Source organism: Asterias rubens, chromosome 17, assembly GCF_902459465.1.
Source record: "Asterias rubens chromosome 17, eAstRub1.3, whole genome shotgun sequence".
Taxonomy (NCBI): Eukaryota; Metazoa; Echinodermata; class Asteroidea; order Forcipulatida; family Asteriidae; genus Asterias; species Asterias rubens.
The window spans coordinates 5,274,531-5,287,742 of NC_047078.1; the positions used below are offsets into that span (position 1 = coordinate 5,274,531).

At 38.1% G+C, this 13,212-nt stretch overlaps 1 long non-coding RNA gene across 1 annotated transcript; it reads left to right on the forward strand.

Moving 5' to 3' along the window:
• Positions 1-1,278: 1,278 nt before the first annotated feature.
• Positions 1,279-3,608, forward strand: LOC117301352. The gene is made up of 3 exons (XR_004520293.1): positions 1,279-2,213; positions 2,945-3,057; positions 3,480-3,608. It is a non-coding gene; the product is annotated as an uncharacterized LOC117301352 (long non-coding RNA).
• Positions 3,609-13,212: the final 9,604 nt, after the last annotated feature.

Consider the following 13,212-nt stretch of genomic DNA (forward strand, 5'->3'; position numbering starts at 1 on the left):
TCGAAGGCAAAGCAATACAAAAACACTTTTAGTGTTAAACATAAACCAACACATACGTGGTGTTAAGTTTTCCCGAAAATATTTCACTATATCAAAACAAAACTTACCTCTTGTGCGAAAGTTTTTTGTGGTATTATTATATCCTACCAATGGTTGAATCGCTATCCGAGTGTGTGCTGACTAGCATAGCCTCGTGCATTTACATTAACATAATCTTTGCACAATGACGGTGGGCCAGGAGGTGCCTCACTGGATTGAGGAATGGATCATTGTTCATGTGTGAAAAACATCTGACGATCCATTAAAATTCCGATCGTTTACATTTTTATTTTCTGAAACCCTGGGAGGTCAGCTTAGTAGCTATATAGCTACTAAGCTGACCTCCCAGGTTTTCACCGCTGTTCAGAGCTCTACATCGAGTGCCAATTAGTTTTGCGCATGCGCGAGATTTTCAGAAAGTCCAACATGAGATGAATTATTTATAGCAGTGACCCCATCGCTGTTTTGTGCATGTTTCTATGACTTTAACAGCGAGACCGAATGACGTCAACGATGAGTTTTGTTAGACTGTTGTGAGTAAAATTGAATTTCCCTGATATTAAAACAATGTTTGTTGTAGAGGAAAATTATTATTTTATCAAATTATTCCGTTTATATAGCAGCAAACCCTCTCTGGAATTATCAAAATCAGTGGGATTCCACCGACGTTTTTCTGACGCGGCCTACATGTTTCACATACAAACTTAACAAACGCATACACTGCACAATGTTTATACAATGTGCACACGTCACAAAAAGCGCAATTGCCCAATGCTTGTGTACATTACCCTTGATAAAAATTCTTCACCAGAACGTCGTCATGTGTTACAAAAATAAACAGGGAATTGTTTTCAAAGGGTTTGCTTTCTCAATTTTGAGTGGAAAACATCAGTTGTTATATATTTCTTACGTGTGAGGTCTATTTCTCAACAAGAAAATTCACATTACGTAGATTTTGAAGGATCAATTCGACTCAAAATCCGACCATCGCAACTAACTTCATTGCATATTCATGTTTAGTTTTCCATCTTGGCTTTTAATTGGTCAAAAATCGCGATGACCCCAGATCGTTTTCAACGGTTGAAAGGCTATGTTTTGTTTACGATTTTGACTCAAGAGGGCGCTCGTCAACAATTTCCCACATGCGCAAAACTAACTGTCAGCGAGTAAGCAGCTAGCCTCGTGCATTTGCATTAACATAATCTTTGCACAATGACGGTGGGCCAGGATTTGCCTCACTGCATTGGGGGAATGGATCATTGTTCATGTGTGACAAAAATCTGACGATCCATTAAAATTCCGATCGTTTACATTTTTTTTTTTCTGAAACCCAGGGAGGTCATCTTAGTAGCTATACGCCCCTTTTGCTTCTTTATTTGTTTGTTTTTCTTCTTTCCTTCTTTTTCTTCTTCTTGTTTGTCTTATAAAAAGAGAGTTTTTCATAAAGGGGTCCTTTATTGGAATAGTCTTAATGCAGAACATAAACAGTCAGTCAGTGTTTTTTTCTTTTCGTGACAAGCTTAAACATGGACTATAACGGTACTACTTTAAAATCACTATCAGAACTTGTTTATGTTGTGTTCAGCTATCAATTCATTGTTGTGGTCATGTTTTTCTCCAAATAATTTTGCTACAATTTGACCGAAAAAAATTGACCTCGATTCTTCGATTTTGAAATTTCCCGCCCTGTACTGGTTCCCGGCTATTAAACCAACACTGAAATCCAAGCGGATTTGTAAACCAGCGGACGTCATGAACGCGGTCAAAAAATGGTGACGTATTACCCATGAAGCAACGAGAGTAAACAAAGATTACGCCATGGACTCCGTGTGTTGTGTATGCGTTGTCATCCACACTACAGGCGTGCGTGTGTGCTACGAAGCTTTTTGTTTCTAGTGTATCAGCTATAAATACTGCCGACTATTTGGTTTTTTGTGGATGCACTTGTAGTTTCAAAGTTTGTGTAGGAAGCCTGGATCGATTCCGAAATTTAAACCTCTAAACATCGAGAGAATTCAGGGGGATCTTCTACCACCAGGCCCCAGCCAGTGCTGCATGTGCATGCTACGAGTACGACGTCGACGGGGTCCCTCTGCCGTGGCCCTGGTCGCAAGTGGCCGTGGAACAGCAAAAGAATCAAGTGGCATTACAGAAAAGAGAGGGAGAAAAGCCTGGTAAGTACTTGTTAATACATGTAATCTTTAAAAATCTACTACTGAGAAACTATCTCCATTATTAATTCAGGCCCAATACATGTACATGTATTTGTAATAAGAAAAATAGTAAACAATCTCTACCCTTTTCATGCAAGGAACAATCATCTTGTCAAATGACACGATGTGCATGCTCTGAATCTGACCCGACTACCATAAAATATCTACATAGTGTATTGACTCTGTTGAGTGATGAATCCATGCAGCCACCCAAGTGCTTTTGGCATGTTTATGCCCTGGTTTACACTTTCTGGCATGTTCATGCTCAACCATGTGTGAACACTATATTAATCCATTTAAAAAGTTGATTGTTACAGTTAACAGTTTATTGGCCTCACTGACATGTATTTATATTGGTCTATACTGGATTGCTGAACATTGTTTTTGCCAAAGCTGCCTAAGAATTGTTCGCTCTTTTTTTTTTAAGGCACAGCTCAAAAATATGTTCAAACTCCCATCCATATAATTGCCCATCCATGGTCATTCAGATTTTGTTCTCTCCTAATTCAGGAATTACCAATTCCAGAGAAGTTTAGTGTGAAGTTTTCCTATAGCTGTGTTTATTGGCTTGGCACGGTTAATTACATGGAGTGTTTACTATATTTGCATTTGTAAAATAAGGCCAGTTCTTTTTCAGCACTAGTTTTTTTATTTATTTATTTATATTTTGTTTTTATATTTTTTTTGTACAGAAATAACTCGCAGCTCTACACTACAATGAGAATGCAGGACGAAGACAATGCAGGACGGAGACATGCTAGCCAGAACTAGAAATGGAGACCTAAGATTCTCAATAGCACTTTAGGTAAGTAGTAGGCCTATGCATGCAAATTTTCAGAGGATCAGATGATTTCTTCATTTTTAGTTTTTCAGCTGCCCCTTTGAAAACTGTTCACGGTGGAGGGGGGGGGGGAGGGGATGGGGTGTTGAATCGCAAGAACAGTTTTGTACTAGGTGTAGATCTGGGGGAGGGGGTGGTTGGAGGTCATGTTTTCTATCAGACATAAAGAAAACCTGCCCCCTTGGTTTTGTTGCATGTGGACTCCTTTTGTTCTGGTTTTGCGTTAACTCCTGTAAGGTTCTTTTCAAAACTATGCCAACTCAAAGAGAGATTGTCAGTCTGTGGTGTTACGTCAAACCTTCCGAGATTGTATTTCTGCCATGTAAATTTTCAAGAAATCCCACATAACGATTATTTGGTTTTGTTTTTTATTTTTCATTAAACAGATACGCAAAGAATGCATGAACAATGCACATGTTCATTGTCAGCAGGGTGACAAGACATGAAAACAACTCCATCCGCAGCTGATGTGTAACCCCCGTGTCATTGACATCAACCTTCACCAGCCGGAAAAGGATGCAGCAGTTTTTTTTTTTTTTTGGGGGGGTGGGGGTTCAAAGGTAGTGGGTTCAACTTTGTTTGAAGAAAGAATGACCTGTGCCCAGTTTCATGGATCTGTTCACCACCAAATTCTGCGCTTATGATCACCGTTCTCTGCTTACGTCCAAACGCTAAATTTCTGCGCTTACTTTGTAAGCGTAGAATGCCTGGTATAAACCAAGTATGCACCCATGACCGGCAAAAGCCAAAATTCGCTGGTAACCTGTGAAACGCGCTTGATGTAAGCACATAATTCCCTGCTTCCGCAAGTGCCGATTCTTTGTTTACAGTGTGCAGATCCATGAAATTGGGCCCTAGCCTGTACACATTGATTTTTTGGTGTTTCTTTTGGTAGGGGGGAGGGTTCCATGGTAGTAGAATCAACTTTGTTTGAAGAAAGAATGACCTGTGCCCAATTTCATGGATCTGTTCACCACCAAATTGTGGGCTATGATCACAGTTCTCTGCTTACGTCCAAAGGCTAAATTTCTGCGCTTACATTTGTAAGCGTAAAATGCCTGGTATGCAGATGCAGATCCATGAAATTGGGCCCTAGCTTGTACACATTGATGTGGGTTTTATTTTATTTTTTATATATATTTTTTTTGGGGGGGGGTAACCAGGGTAGTACAATCAACTTTGTTTAAAAACAGAATAACATGGTCTGTACACAATGATTTTATTATATTCTTTTAATGTACAACTTAATTTACAAAGAGAACCACAGCTAACTAGGTACATAACATGGCTTAGGTTTTCTTTTTTAGGGAGAGGGGCGTTGACAGGGTTGTATAGTTAACTTTTTTTGATGACGGAATGTTCCGATGATTTCGCTATCACTAGGCAACCTTTTTTCAATTTTGATATTTAAAACTGAAAAATAAACTATTGTCGTTTGCAAATACATACAGTTTCAGTGTTGTCGTTATTATGGAGGTGTACATGTAGGCTTCTGTTTCTTGTTTTGTTTTTATATTTCTGCTAACCAAGTTGAATGTTGTTACCATGTTAATCATAGTGTATTGTTGACAACAGGGGACAAGTTTATTGCACATAAGTGCTAAATTAATCAATTTGAACCACACACCTAATTTTATAAGCCATAGTAATTTACATTTTGTGTCTTTCAGAGGGGTGGGTGGTTCAAATTAAATTATTCAATTTGAACCACCCACCCCTCTGAAAGAAACAAAATGAAATAATATACATGTACATTTATACGTAAATTATTATGGCTTATAAAATTATTTCTCACTCCCTCCGGATCATTATAACTTGGAAAATTGTTACGACTGAAGACAAATAAACCAAAGCAAAGCTGCCTAATCCGTTGGTGGATACGAAAATCCTTCCACTGTACTGTACACGAGGGTTTGGAAATGTCCTTCGTGTTGCTGCCACCAAACATGATGTCAGTGGCAGGGGTTGAACGGCCAAGATAGTCCTAAGCTCACCACTTGCTGATATTCAACATTGCAGTGTTTTCTGTAAAACAAAACAAAAGAATTCATACAAAATTATTAACAAAAGAATTCATACAAAATTATTAACAAAAGAATTCATACAAAATTATTAACAACAGATTTGTGGTTTGCATGGTGAAGTGTTAATATTGCATGTGTGTACCTGAATTGCTTTAAAACTATACCCATGCCAGAAGGCAATCATAATCCAAAGTAACAGTTACATACATGTTTGTGTTTGAGATATTTGTGTAGATGCACATGTGTCCACCACCACGCAGTTACTTGGTGGAGAAAAACAACAAAAATTACCCCTCCCCTCACATTTCTACTGACTAAGTCAGTGCATGTGTTGTTCACATACATGTATTATAACGTGAATGGAGGTAAACAATAAACCTTGTCCATCATGTTCGTTCATGTTTTAATTTAGTCAAGGATAGCCTTCAACTATTTTTGGGAGCAGAAATAAACTGATCAAACGAAGCATCATTCAGTATAATTCATGAAACGTTTTGTGGCCTTACCAGTCTGTCTTTAGCCGTCGATCATCAGGGTTTGGCTCATCGTCTTCGGCCTGACGATCATCGTCCCCGGGCTGGTTAACTAAATGTACTCATAACACGTCTTCGGCTTCTCTCTCGTCCGGTGAGCTCCCCTTATCGCGGCTAGAGCCCTCAGTTTCCTCTGAAGTGCCTCCCTGAAATGCCTTTTCCTCATCTATACTGTGGTTTTCCCAAGACCCGCTGCCATCGGACATTTTCGCTGTTTTTTGTGTCAAAAAAATGCAGCCTATAGTGTCCGATGTTATTCCCCATTCAATGTACATGTAAAATGCACGCACACGATCGACCTGACACACTGTGTACAGAGCTTCGGTACGTGGTGTGACGTCACACACTGTGTATGAAAGGTTCGTGGGTCACCGGCTTTTGCCGAAACTGAGTTTTCTGGGTCGGAGTACGCCGCGCGAATTTGTGTTTTTTTTTGCATGAAGGAAAAGGTTTTATTGAATACTACTAAAATATCAGTCCTTATTTTACATTTCTTGTACAAAAATAGTAATATTGGCTATATCAATAATCCGTTATAGTCCATGTTTAAGAAGATTTAGATTGATTTATACACTACTTATTAATTATATATCTTTTTTGTTTTAATACACAACATTTTTTAGTAATTATTTATCTATAGCCCAGTCTCACTCATGCATAATGTCCATGTCCCTTTAGTTTGTTTGTGTTCGTTTTTGTGTAAATTGTCCTTGTCTTAGGGAAGAGGGAAAACAGCTCTTGCTTCTTCTTTCTCCTACATGTTAAAGGCAGTGGACACTATTGGTAATTGTCAAAGACTAGTTCACAGTTGGTGTATCTCAACATTATGCATAAAACAACAAACCTGCTCAATCGGTCATCAAAGTTGCGAGATACTACACTTCTATGATTACTGTACTGTTTTTAATCACAGGTCAGCCATCCTGTTTTTCCTGAACATGCGGTTGGTTATTAACAGTCTTCGGACTAGCGCACGGCAAACCAACGCACTATCACACGGCCGTCGTCTAGCAAAACTTAGACATGTCATGTGACGCGCTCTAAACAATGAGCAGGCAGAATACTTGTAAGGGGTGTTATAATATAAAACATTGTCAGAAAAAGCGCCCTCTGAAGTGACATGGTTTTCGAGAAAGAAGTAATTTTCCACAAATTTGATTTCGAGACCTCAATTGAGAATTTGAGGTCTCGATATCAACCATCTTAAAGCACACAACTTCGTGTGACAAGGGTGTTTTTCTTTCGTTGTAATCTCGCAACTTTGACGACCAATTGAGCTCAAATTTTCACAGGTTTGTTATTTTATGCATATGTTGAGATACACCAGGTGAGAAGACTGGTCTTTGACAATTACCAATAGTGTCCACTGTCTTTAACCTATACTCTGGTTACATTGCCATGATGCGTCACGTGCCTCTCGTGTATATCATATCTTTCAATCAGTCTGAGTACATGATATGAACCTTGAACTTGAGCCGACATATTTGCACACAGGGTCACACTCTATACACGACAATCATTTTGCAGATTTTGCATATTATTGCTGCGCGATCGAGAGCGATGCCCACCAGCAGGTACTGTCTGGATTGTTTTATGTAAACAACACCAGTTTTTGCAGTGTATGAGTTGACTAGGCCTGTAGACTGACGTCAAACGTCACCTTAGTATATGGGACATCACTTTGCTGTGTTCGAAACGTGGAAAACCAAACCGCGGCTCTTTTCAGAGCCGCCATAAAAAGCTTTATTGCATGGTTGTATACCCGCAAATGTGTTCTCAAAAAATACAATACAAACTGAACTAACAAAATAATAACAAGACCAGACTTGCAGCTGCTTCACTGGTGACATCGACCGTATTTATAATACCGCCGCCTTGCATATTATGCACGCCCTTCCAAATGCCAGACAGTGCATATCGTTATGTGATAGAAGCCATGACATTCAACCACGACATACTGCAGAGTGGTACCAATTATCTTTTCAGATACATTTATTTCATGTCAACATCAATTAATACAGTGTGATAATATTGTTCAGAAAACATATAATAACTTGTACTAAGGAAAACTTAATCCAGTTAATGAACAATTATAAAAAAAAACAGTTTGACGTATTGGCAGTGGACACTATTGGTAATTACTAAAAATAATTATTAGCGTAAAACCTCATTTGGTGACGAGTGATGGGGATAGGTTGATGGTACAAAACATTGTGAGAAACGGCTCCCTCTGAAGTGCCATAGTTTTCGAGAAAGAAGTAATTTTCCACGAATTTGATTTCAAGACCTCAGATTTAGAACTTGAGGTCTCGAAATCATCTAAACGAACACAACTTTGTTCGAAAAGGGTGTTTTTTTTCTTTCATTATTATCTCGCAACTTTGATGACCGATTGAGCAGGTTTGTTGTTTTATGCATAATGTTGAGATACACCAACTGTGAACTAGTCTTTGACGATTACCAATAGTGTCCACTGCCTTTAAGATGTAGGAGAAAGAAGAAGCAAGAGCTGTTTTCCCTCTTCCCTAAAGACAAGGACACTTTACACAAAAGCATACACAAACAAACAAAGAGGACATGGACGTTATGTACATTATGCATGAGTGAGACTGGGCTATAGATAAATAATTACGAAAAAAAGTTGTGTATTAAAACAAAAAAGATATATAATTAATAAGTAGTGTATAAATCAATCAAAATCTTTTTAAACTATTCCAATAAAGGACCCCTTTATGAAACACTCTTTTTATAAGACAAACAAGAAGAAGAAGAAAAAGAAGGAACGAAGAAAAATGAACAAATAAAGAAGCAAAAGGGGCGTATAGCTACTAAGCTGACCTCCCAGGGTTTCAGAAAATAAAAATGTAAACGATCGGAATTTTAATGGATCGTCAGATGTTTTTCACACATGAACAATGATCCATTCCTCAATCCAGTGAGGCACCTCCTGGCCCACCGTCATTGTGCAAAGATTATGTTAATGTAAATGCACGAGGCTATGCTAGTCAGCACACACTCGGATAGCGATTCAACCATTGGTAGGATATAATAATACCACAAAACACTCTTTCGCACAAGAGGTAAGTTTTGTTTTGATATGGTGAAATATTTTCGGGAAAACTTAACACCACCGATGTGTTGGTTTATGTTTAACACTAAAAGTGTTTTTGTATTGCTTTGCCTTCGACGGTTTGGCCGCCTATGTAGCTGTTGTTGTCGGTAAATGTCTACGGTAGTTGTATATGCACCCTTGAAAGCAATCCAAAATGACAAACCGTTTCACAACAGTCGCATGAGATGTACACACGCATGTGCTATTATTATTATTTTGTACCTTATTCAAACTGAATAAAGATGACGATTTGTGCTAACTAACCCTCTGTGCTGTTGAGACGAACCCTAAACAATTCGCACCGTTCATAGTGTTCCGCACGTTATGCTGGGGTGAAACATGCTCTTGCACATTAATTATTACGCATGCAAGACGATTATTACAGGTTTGTTTCGATCATGTGTTCCTATAATGCTTAAAATCCACGAGTGAAAAACAACACAGAATCTAAGATTAAAATTAAATTGTCAGGGGCCTACTACTGCAGAAAACAAACATGGCATTTTGTCAAGACATTCGTGAGTAGTATATAATGACCCCGTTTTCTGAAGGCGGGTCATGACCCACAGTCATGTGGGTCATTGTGGGTCTTCGATGAAGGTGGGAGTTTCCCCGAACGTATCGGTGAATAGTAGATTGGTCGATAATGCTGCAAGGGGTGTACATGCTTATGGTGCATAATGGAATAATTTCATAAATATTTTAGCTATAGTGTGTTTATATGTCTTTTTGATTGTTTAACTTGGACGATGTAGCGTACAATGTATTGTGTAACTAATTAAACTATTACACAAGTCATTTTTATGAAAACGAAGACATGTCAAGCAAGAACATCCCGGTCAAAAATGTAGCAGTCCACTGCATAGTGTCGTATGCAGCGTTCTAATCGTGTCCAAACATGTTCAAGCGGGTCATAGGACGAATCAACGATATAATCACGAACTTCCGCAACCGTTGCGCAATTGAGAAAACTGGTTGTTATTTAAATGACGAGAATTTCAGAACTACAAACTTAGTTTTTATAGCTCCATTGTTGTCGTGATTAAATTAGCAAGAAGGACTGCTAATAATAATATATGATTTGGTGTATTCTAACTTTTGTCGCGCCGTATTGGGTTTTGTTTGTACACTGATTAATGAGTTGATAATTCTTTAACGAAGTTTGTTAACATTTGTACTATTTGTTGTTTCGTTTTATAGCCTATGTGAAACAATTGTTAATTATATGTTGGGGGTACAATATTTTGTGATTATTATTTCAAACATATATATTATACATTTTTATTTTTTATTTCATACAAACATACGTTTACTTTATTGTATACAGATGACAGCACAATGATATACCCATACAATACATATGGGTCATATATTATTCAACACAAAGCTCTTAACTTGTATATGCATAGGCCTACAATAAATGAATCACAATGTAAAATATGCCGAACTCACCGCTTATCATTAATTTTTGTTTTGAAAAATATATTATTTCTCCACTCGTGCATGCGTTTGATGGGCAACGGTTCCAATCAACAAAACCCGGGATCATAAAATACTCCTATTTTTTTTGACAAAACAGAATTAGCTGTTGCAAACAACTTACCAATCCAAATAACCGATGGTATAAATACAAAAGATAGTATAAATGGCCTGACTTTTCTGCAAGGGAAAACAAATGTTTCTGTTTTGATGATTTATATTCAAAAACTAAAGGGTCAAATATTTAATAATTTTTCGAGTTTGCTCTCAGTTGGTTTTATAGAGGGGGTGATGACGTGGAGATAGGGTTTGGTTTCAAATGTATAAACCACACTTATCTCGTGGAACTTACTAGAACAATTTGAATAACCCCCTAGTGGTAGAAATAAACCCAGTCCATGTTAGTGTTACCCCCTTTATCCATCATGGTACCACAAGGACAAAACAAGCTGGTTACTATACGGGATGAAGTGAATTAGTAAACATGAGCGTTCGTTTTGGGGGGTGATGCTCGAGGGGTATTTGTTGCGTACGTTTTAGGTATCTTATGTCTATGAACTTATTTGCGTAATATGTCAAGGTTCATCGTTTGACTTAAATGCGGATGTTTCAAATAATGTTATTTCCTGGTTGTCTTTTCTTTTAGTTGCAATTGTTATTTGTCAGGTTCATGTACGTATTGCAACTCTTTACTGTGTTTTAAAAAGTTACCCTGTATATGTAAGTAAACTTCTTTAAAGGCAGTGGACACTATTGGTAATTGTCAAAGACCAGTCTTCACAGTTGGTGTATCTCAACATATGCATACAATAACAAACACTGTGACAATTTGAGCTCAATTGGTCGTCAAACTTGCGAGATAATAATGAAAGAAAAAACACCATTGTCACACGAAGTTTCATTACCGACATAATTTATCTCACCAAGACGACTTGTTTCGTGGAATAAGTTAACTTACCGACATAACTTCCACTCATTTATTTCATCTAAATTTCATAGCCCGACCCCCCCCCAAAAAAAAAAAAAAAAAAATTAAAACAAATAAATAAATAAATAAATAAAAGAGTCCGGATCAATATGTCAGCTCTAATTTCGGGTAACAACATAATACTTTCTCCAGAAGTAATCAGAGCATACTGATCGAAACGTCGCGACGTTTAGTTGAACCCAATGGTTCTTTTCCGAACCACCCAAACTCATTTAGAGATAGTCATTACATGGTGTTACCGAAAACGTTTCCATATCGTGTTTCTACCACGCAATATTCAAATTTTAATTATAATTTTTGATATTTGACTGCAAAATTGTGATCAAGGTGACTTTTTTTCTTTTTTTCTTCTTTCTTTTTTATATTTACACATCATATTTCTATTTAAAAAAACACACGATACGATCGCTGGTAAGCTTAAACGGACGCACCTTTCATCCTTATAAACATAATTTGCTTCCTCGAACGCTAAAGTGTGTATTTACCCAGGTCATGTGCGTCACATGAATGTGTTTGGCTGTGAGTAACAAAATGCTTAACTAGCATATCACCATTATGCAGTTTTTAAATGGTAAGTATATGCGGCTGTCAATACATCCTTTGCGACTGTTGTGTACAAACCTAATCGGAAGACTGTGTTAGTTTTGAGGAACGCAAGTAGCAAGCAATGGGTGTTTTCAGGATGCATAATACGCGAAGGCCTATGACAAATTAAACTTGACAGTAATAAATTATTGATGTTTCTTCTAATACCTTACTGCCAGACTTTCAGAAACTCCTGAGTAATCATACAAGCAATCTTGAGAGATCATCTTGTAAGGTGCTGATTGTCAGGGATTCCAACAAATTGCATAGAATCATGTCATTGAAATACTGTCCAACCAAACTTATCCTCTAAACCATTTGATGATTCAAAGCAGATCTGGTAGTAGGGAACATATCTGAACTCACCTTTTTGATTGTACTCTCTGTGATCGCAGTGGTTTATTTACTACAAGCGAACCCGTCAAGATGCCGCACAGGTGAACTGGAATAGTGAAACATTGACAGTAAACATTGAATTCACAAATCTTTGGGCACAAAGGGGGAAAGAGTAAATTTACGGAAGCCGGATAGTGCCAGGAGATAAGAAATGAAATATTTTTTTCATGAGCGCGAGAATATTTTTTTGTACCATTTATCTGGCGGCCGCCACATAATATCCGGCGGCCGCCATTTAATTATCCGGCGGCCGCCACTTATTATCCGGCGACCGCCACTTATTATCCGGCGGCCGCCACTTAATTATCTGGCGGCCGCCACATATTATCTGGCGGCCGCCACATAATTATCTGGTGGCCGCCACATAATATTCTGGACTACACGTTCTTTACTTTGCGGATTTCGAGTGCGTGTTTTGATGCTCTCGTGTTACCACAACGACTTGCTCCACCCTGATCCTGCTGCTCCGCCGGATAATTAAATGGCGGCCGCCGGATATTAAGTGGCGGCCGCCAGAAAATTAAGTGGCGGCCGCCAGATCATTATGTAGCGGCCGCCAGATAAATGGTACAAACAAATATTCTCGCGCTCATGAAAAAAATTTCTTATCTTATCTCCTGGCACTATCCGGCTTCCGTAAATTTACTCTTTGCCCCTTTGTGCCCAAAGATTTGTGAATTCAATGTTTACTGTCAATGGTTACTGTTTACTTCCGTATAAATTAATACAAAAAGCTGAACTTTAGTCTGATAACAACCCATGAAGGTAGCTATAATTGATGTTAAAGGCAGTGGACACTATTGGTAATTACTCAAAAAAATTATTGGCATAAAACCTTTCTAGGGGGATGGCACGGGATTGGGACTTGAGTCAAGTCCAACCGTCACACAGAGTTCAAGCACAAACCTTTCAAGTACACAGTAATGTATGGTACACACGAAAGTGGGTAGCATACGTCTGCATGAGTGAATGTCTGATTTGAACAGAATGTTTACCTTAAAA